Here is an 8,585-nt window from a genome sequence, read left to right on the forward strand (position 1 = left end):
AGACGGAAAGGCAGATTAAAAAAATAGAAAAGTTGCTCAGAATTAGCCATTCTAAAAGTTAACTTAAAGGGATCGGAAAACATGTTTTTTTCAAAACACATCAGTTAATAGTGCTACTCCAGCAGAATTCTGCACTGAAATCCATTTCTCAAAAGAGCAAACAGATTTTTTTATATTCAATTTTGAAATCTGACATGGGGCTAGACATTTTGTCAATTTCCCAGCTGCCCCCAGTCATGTGGCTTGTGCCTGCACTTTAGGAGAGAAATGCTTTCTGGCAGGCTGCTGTTTTTCCTTCTCAATGTAACTGAATGTATCTCAGTGGGACATGGGTTTTTACTATTGAGTGTTGTTCTTAGATCTACCAGGCAGCTGTTATCTTGTGTTAGGGAGCTTCTATCTGGTTACCTTCCCATTGTTCTGTTGTTTGACTGTGGGGGGGAAAGGGAGGGGGGCGATATCACTCCAACTTGCAGTACAGCAGTAAAGAGTGATTGAAGTTTATCAGAGCACAAGTCACATGACTGGGGGCAGCTGGGAAATTGGCAATATGTCTAGCCCCATGTCAGATTTCAAAATTGAATATAACAAAATCTGTTTGCTCTTTTGAGAAATGGATTTCCGTGCAGAATTTTGCTGGAGCAGCACTATTAACTGATTCATTTTGAAAAAGTTTTCCCCATGACCGTATCCCTTTAAAGGTGAACCATCCCTTTAAATATGGCCTTCCTAGACAATCGTATTCAGAAAGCAGTTGGAAAGTAGTTAAAAAGTCATAATTTTGTCTTTGTCCCCATTAAAAGAGTTCAGAGCTAAAGGGCAGGCAGCTTAAAGTTCTGCATCAAACATCCTAAAAAAGCCAAAAAAAAAAACCAAAACAAAATCTGTTAACAATTTCCCTCTGCGCAAATACATCTGATACTCTTTAAAGATCCGATTGAGCTGCGTTTATTTATTTATTTTCATGTACACAACTCCTTGTTGTTCTATTTGCTAAAACTGCAGAAACAAATTTTGAAATCCCTTTGGTTTGGGGAGAACACGACGACCAAACTGGCGGCTGGAGAAATCTATCGTTTTGCTGCCACTTGGTGGAGATGTAGGAAAGAAGCAGGACACTCAGGGTTACCGTCTCCAACAGTTACTTGTTATGTTTCTGTCCGGACGAGGAGCAAAATAAGATCTTGCTTCTTGTTGTTTTATCATAGTATTAGTAAATATCGGTCGACACGATTCTAATGCATTCGCCAGAACATATAAAGAAATGGATCACGAGTTTGGCCGCAATCTTGTTGTGCATCGTACGGAGCCAGCGTTCAGAGATCTTCTTCTCTTTAGGAAATTCTCATAATGATCCAGTGGAGTAACTAGATATTACTGAGCCCCACGGCTAATTATTTTTGAATTAATATATGAGTTAGGGCCTCATGGGGCCCCCTATTCTTCCTGGGCCCCCTGCAGCCGCAGGGTCTGCTTCCTCTGTAGTTACACCCCTGTAATGACCCTTTACATTCAATGGAGGTTTCATGGTTCAGGTGCTCAATATCCGTCTGTCTGAAAAATAAAAACATGAACAGAATAAGTCACTGTAACCCCAAACTTTGCATTAATTGGGCAAAAAAGCTATCAAACATACTTTTAAAATTGTTCTCATTCCTACTAATTAAAGGGGTTGTTCACCTTTAAGGGCAGAGACACAGGCTGCTGTTTCAGGAGATTCGTCGCCCAGCGACAAATCGTTTCTTCTTCGAGCGACTAATCTCCCCAAACTAACTTCCCGCAGGCTAGAATGTAAATCGACATCGGGATGGCAGTCGGATCGCTTAGGCTTTCCGAAGTCGCCCGAAGTTTCCACATGAGGCAGTCGGATCGCTTCAACTTTCCGAAGTCGCCTGAAGTTTCCTAGTTTTAGGGGAGAGACACGCTGCTATTTCTCGAGATTAGTGGCCCAGAGACAAATCGCTTCTTCTTTGGGCGACTAATCTCCCCAAACTGCCTTCCCGCAGGCTAGAATGTAAATCGCCGTCGGGATGGCAGTTGGATCGCTTCGGCTTTCCGAAGTCGCCCGAAGTTTCCACGTGAGGCAGTCGGATCGCTTCAACTTTCCGAAGTCACCCGAAGTTTCCTAGTTTAAGGGCAGAGACACACGCTGCTATTTCGGGAGACTAGTCGCCCAGAGACAAATCGCTTCTTCGTCGGGCGACTAATCTCCCCAAGCAGCCTTCCCGCAGGCTAGAATGTAAATCACCGTCGGGATGGCAGTCGGATCGTTTCGGCTTTCCAAAGTCGCCCGAAGTTTCCTCGTTTAAGGGCAGAGACACACGCTGCTATTTCAAGAGATTAGTGGCCCAGATACAAATCGCTTCTTTGTCGGGCGACTAATCTCCCCAAACAGCCTTCCCGCCGGCTAGAATGTAAATTGCCGTCGGGATGGCAGTCGGATCGCTTCGGCTTTCCGAAGTCGCCCGAAGTTTCCTAGTTTAAGGGCAGAGACACACGCTGCTATTTCTGGAGATTAGTCACCCAGAGACAAATCGCTTCTTCGACGGATGACTAATCTCCCCAAACAGCCTTCCTACAGGCTAGAATGTAAATCGCCATCGGGATGGCAGTCGGATTGCTTCGGCTTTCCGAAGTCGCCCGAAGTTTCCACGTGAGGCAGTCGGATCACTTTAACTTTCCAAAGTCGTCCGAAGTTTCCTAGTTTAAGGGCAGAGACACACGCTGCTATTTCTCGAGATTAGTCGCCCAGAGACAAATCGCTTCTTCTTTGGGCGACTAATCTCCCCGAACTGCCTTCCCGCAGGCTAGAATGTAAATCGCCATAGGGATGGCAGTTGGATCGCTTTGGCTTTCAAAAGTTGCCCGAAGTTTCCACGTGAGGCAGTCGGATCACTTCAACTTTCCGAAGTCGCCAGAAGTTTTCTCGTTTAAGGGCAGAGACACACGTTGCTATTTCGGGAGATTAGTCCCCAGCGAAAAATCGTTTCTTCTTCGGGCAACTAATCTCCCCGAACTGCCATCCCGCCATCTAGAATATAAATCGCCGTCGGGATGGCAGTCGGATCGCTTCGGCTTTCCAAAGTCGCCCGAAGTTTCCCCGTTTAAGGGCAGAGACAAACGTTGCTATTTCGGGAGATTAGTCCCCCAGCAAAAAATCGTTTCTTCTTCGGGCAACTAATCTCCCCGAACTGCCATCCCGCTGTCTAGAATGTAAATCGCCGTCGGGATGGCAGTTGAATTGCTTCAGCTTTCTGAATTGCCCGAAGTTTCCTTGTGAAACCAACTTCGGAAAACGAAGAATCTAGCTGGCAGGGAGGCAGTTTGGGGAGATTAGTCGCCCAAAGAAGAAGCGATTTGACGCTGGGCGACTAATCTCCCTAAAAATTGCCCTTATCCATAATGAGCTTTCCGTATGACGTAGAGCAGGAGTGGCCATACTTTATTATACAATTATATTTAAAAAAAAATAGGTGGTTTTTGAGTTATTTAGCTTTTTATTCAGCAGCTCTCCAGTTTCAGCCATCTGGTTGCTAGGTTTCACATTACCCTAGCAACCATGCATTGATTTGAATAAGAGACTGGAATATGAATAGGAGAGGCCTGAATAGAAAGATGAGGAATAAAACGTAGCAATAACAATACATTTGTAGCCTTACGGAGCATTTTGAAAGCTGGAAAGAGTCAGAAGAAGAAGGAAAATCATTCAAGAAACTATAAAAAAATAAGGCCAAGTGAAAGTTGCTTAGAATTAGTCATTCTATAACATAATAACGGTTAACTTAAAGGTGAAGCACCCCTAGCGCTATGAGCAGAAGATTAAGAATTAACAACAATTTGTGAAATTTCGGGCAAAATCTGCTTGTTCTGGGGAAGGAACACTGGGGATTGTCCTGGTGGAAAAGACATTGCAGGGTTACCCATGGGCAGCATCTTTATCACAAGGTCTCGTACAACATATACTTTATTAATGATTAATAACGATGTGTTCTTGCTCCTGATACTGAACCAGGAAAATAAAGAAAGTCCAAGACAAGGTAATAAAAGGGTTACGGATAGATTAACTCCAGGTCTAGGCCTGGGTCAGATCAGCACACAGGTCAAAGTCTACCATCAACAGTTTTCTTCAGACAGAATGGCATAACTGATACCGGAGGCATCTCTGGACGCTTCTCTGCTCAGTGTTATATATACAGAACTGAGCAGAGAAGCATCAGAAAGCACTTCCTGCATCAGTAACAGCAGCTGTTGAGGGTTTGGCCTATTCCCATCCAGAACAGCAGGTGGCACTCATGGTACACATTCATGACATTAGCAATGTTTGACTGTTAATAACTGGGATACAAAGGGAATTAAATAATGCAAAGGAAGAGCAAGTTCTGTTCTCCTGTCTCCATCTATCAGTTCTAACCTTTTCTCCTCCAGCTTTAATAATTTATACATATATATATATATATATATTCAGCACATTTGTTTGCCCTGCGGGAGCTGCAGGATTCTCAGAACTGGGCCAGGAATTCTCTCTTACCCTCTATCTGGCCCATTTCCCAGAGCTGCCGCTGCCACACTGGATTCCATGGAGACATATTCCATTCGGGTCACGGGATTTCATTGGATCCCTGGCATCATTCATCAATGGGCATTGTATACAGGCAATAAAGAGCAGCCCCAGGATTAACACAGCTACAGTGGAATTAGTAGAATTAAAGGGCACCTATGTCCGCAGTATATTTATCATAAACTTGAGCAGTTAAGAGAACCTGCAGGATTCTGGTGACTTTCCATATCAGACTGTGCATCCCTTTAAATTAAAGGATTGATCAAATAGCTTTTTTTTTTTTAGAGGATGCTGGGAGCTGTAGTCCAGCCTTGTACTACAACGTAGATAGGGACAATTTGGACAGATCTAATAAATGAGTGATAATATAATAACATTATTATATTATAATATCAGCGCTATATAGAGGAAGAACAAGTCCTAAGGCTGCAGATATTGATATATATACGTATGTACAGTATATTATTACACACTATAATAAGGAAGCAGATGAAAGGACCTACTTCCTGTCTAGTGTTAAAGGGGCAGTAGCATCAGTCTCTATAAGGAGCATCTCTCAGTCTCGTTGTATCTATATAAAAAAAAGACTCACCTGTGATCAAGGGTTAATACCCGAGGGGCGGGGCTCATAATATGTAGATGATGTAGGAGAGCAGGACCAGGCCTATGATGGAAAAGAACATCAGGAGGAAAATGTCTAGCATGTTGCGGCCCTGGGAGACAGAGGGATGGAGGGGCTTGTGAAGGAAGGTGGGGGGACTGGGATGTGACTGATGCTGAAAGGAGAAGGGGAAACAGCTGCTGCTTCTACTGCCCCTCCTCCTTGTGTAGCCAATCAAATGCCTTTCTCAATAATAGGAGCCAAATACAGGGCTGGGGACCATTAGAATGAGCCGGCGCTGCTGCTGCTGCACAGGGAGTATTGTACACCAGCAGCCTCATTAATATTCATTTATATCATTTATCAGCCTCATTTATAGGAATTTATATTCATTTATATCATAAGCCTCATTTATAGCATCAACCTCATTTATATGAATTTATAATCATTTATCAGCCTCATTTATATGCATTTATAGGAATTTATCAGCCTCATTTATACCGGCAGCCTCTTATACCATCAGCCTCATTTATAGGAATTTATATTCATTTATATCATAAGACTCATTTATAGGAATTTATATTCATATAATACACAAAAGACTTGAATATCTTGTAAATTATATCCTTATAAACGGTGAGTTCTGATGTCATCAGTTATAAACGGTGAGTAGTAATGTAATTTCTGTCACATGACTCACTAAAATTTGTGTATTATAATAAATAAAGTACCCCCAGTTGTAAAATATGAGGATATTAGAAGTTACCTCGGAGTTCCATGACCTGTATAAAAACACTCGGCCTTCGGCCTCGTACTTTTATATGGTCATGAAACTCCTCGGTAACTTATAATATCCTTATATTTTACAAGAGGGGGTACTTTATACACTATTTATTCCATAAGCCTCATTTATAGCATCAGCCCCATTTATACCGGCAGTCTCTTATAGCATCAGGCTTATTTATAGCAATTTATATTCATTTATCAGCCTCATTTATATGAATTCATATTCATTTATAGTATCCGCCACACTCCTGTCTCCCATAGAATTCTATTCTCCTTGCATATATACACATGCTGCAATTCATAATTCCTGGGCCTCGCAATAGCACCCACAGCAGCACCCTGGCTTTCAGAAAAGAGGGGCGCCAATTCAAGATTTATAATTAGAATAGCTGTGCCCACATTCTGCCCCATTCATTGTATGTCTCAAACTTTTGCACCTAGAGATTGAAGCTCAGTGAATAGTGATGGCCAACAGTGGGCAGTATAAATTGCATTATGGGTATGGCTTCCCCCGGTACCCATTTTCTGAGCAAAAGCCAGCCTGGGGGGGTAGTGTAGGTGTTGGGGCACAAAAACATTTTTACTGGAGGCCCAGCTGTGTCATGTGACGTCACAGAGGGGGCGATTACTTATGCTCTTCTGTAATGTAATGGCATATAATAAACAAGAGCCGTGCATATCCTGTAAATTATATCCTTATAAACAGTGCTTAGTGATGTCATTTGTTAGAATCGGAGCTTAGTGATATCATTTTTGTTACTTGACTCACTGAAACGGGTGTATTATAATAAATAAAATACTTTCCCTTGTTGCAAAATACGAGGCTATTAGAAGTCACCTTGAAGTTCCATGACCTTTATAAAAACACAAGCCTTGGTAACTTATAATATCCTTATAATTTACAAGAGGGGGTACTTTATTCTCTATATAAATACAAGTGGCTCAAACAACATCACAGCTACTCTCTACACTGAGAGGGACCATTAACATTTCAGGGGTATTTCCAGATTTACGAATCTCAAAAATGAAAGCAGAACACCCCTTTCTCCTGCCGAGAAGCACCTTAAATTCACACCCATGTCACTCAAGACCACAAACTTCCTAAATAAAGGAGGGTTTTCTCATTCTAAGTCAAGTCCCCAAAGACATTTGGTACAAAGTATTTTCAATGGTTCTCAAGTTATTTGAAAATGTTTATAGTCGATGCACTTTTGGTTCTGACTCTTGAAACGGCGTAGCAGAAGGCTGCTTCATTGTCTCAGCAGTCAGAAGCACATTGCTTTTAAAGGGGTTGTTTCCCTTTAAATTATTAGCATGATGTAGAGACATATTCTGAGACAATTTGCAATTGGTCCTCATTTTTTATTATTTGTGGTTTTTGACTTATTTAGCTTTTTACTCAGCAGCTCTCCAGTTTGCAATTGCAGCAATCGGGTTGCTAGGGTGCAAATTACCGTAGCAACCATGCATTGACTTGAATAAGAGACTGGAATATGAATAGGAGAGGCCCGAATAGAAAGATGAGGAATAAAAAGTAGCAATAACAATACATTTGTAACCTTAGGGCAGAGACACACATGGAGCTTGGCGAGATTTAGTCGCCCGGTGACAAATCGCCTATTCTTCGGGGCGACTAATCTCTCCGAACTGCCTTCCCGCCGGCTTGAATCTAAACCACTGGCGGGATGGCACTTCGTTTTCAGAAGTCACCCGAAGTTTCCTCGGACGCCGAGGCGACTAATTTCCCTGAATCTCCACGTGTGTCTCTGCCCTTACAGAGCATTTGTATTTTACATGGGGTCAGTGACCCCCATTTGAAAGCTGGAAAGAGTCAGGAGAAGGGAAATCATTTAAAATGAAGACCAGTTGAAAAGTAGCCTATAATATAATAAAAGTTAATTTTTAAAAAAAAACCTGTAAGGCAGGTATAGTGGGAAGTCGCTTTGGAAATCGGCCGAATGAAACACTCTGACTGCACGGATTAAAAATTATATTTTTATTTTAAATTTGAGTAACCGAGAAAGCGTTTCTTGGTAGCGCATGATTGAGATTTATTCTTTCTTTCCATTTTTAAGTGGCTCATTATAGGCCCAAGCAATTAATACAAAGGCTTTCCAGCTGGGGGCGGAAGGGTTTTAATAAAATAAACGTTAAAAGGCAAAAGAAGAGCATGGTTTGGGGAGCAGGAGAGCGATTGGATGGGTACGGCCCAAAAGACAGTAAATCTTACGTTTCACCCCTTCCCTGGAGAGGACAAAGTGCATTGATTGAGGAAACAGCAGAGGATGAAATGTTTGGTCCAGTAGGTTTGGGATCCGACTCAAGCCCATTCTCCTTGGCCCTATGGAATGTCTTTAGGAATATTAACTCCGGCCCTTCTCTTGCCTGGTCCCTGTGGTTAAGGGGAGCATGCTGCTTCATTTAGGAATGTATTAAGTATCTGAAAGGATTGTGTGACGTCCACAGCTTTCTACTCTTAATTGTGCTTTGTGTGTGACGCAGTGTTTTGCCAATCCCTTGTGCTTGCTAAACATATCTCAGCCCTCTCCTCCTCCTACTACTCCTCTGACTACTCCTCCTCCTACTTCTACTACTCCTCTTCCGACTACTCCTCTGACTACTACTAAATATTATCAATCC

The 8,585-nt window shown here is 42.3% G+C and overlaps 1 long non-coding RNA gene across 1 annotated transcript; it reads right to left on the reverse strand.

The window, feature by feature from the left end:
- Nucleotides 1-932: 932 nt before the first annotated feature.
- Nucleotides 933-5,754, reverse strand: LOC108700790. Its single transcript, XR_001933045.2, has 2 exons — nt 5,151-5,754; nt 933-1,554 (listed from the first exon to the last, which is right to left on the reverse strand). It is a non-coding gene; the product is annotated as an uncharacterized LOC108700790 (long non-coding RNA).
- Nucleotides 5,755-8,585: the final 2,831 nt, after the last annotated feature.

This window comes from Xenopus laevis, chromosome 9_10L (genome assembly GCF_017654675.1).
Source record: "Xenopus laevis strain J_2021 chromosome 9_10L, Xenopus_laevis_v10.1, whole genome shotgun sequence".
Lineage (NCBI taxonomy): Eukaryota > Metazoa > Chordata > Amphibia > Anura > Pipidae > Xenopus > Xenopus laevis.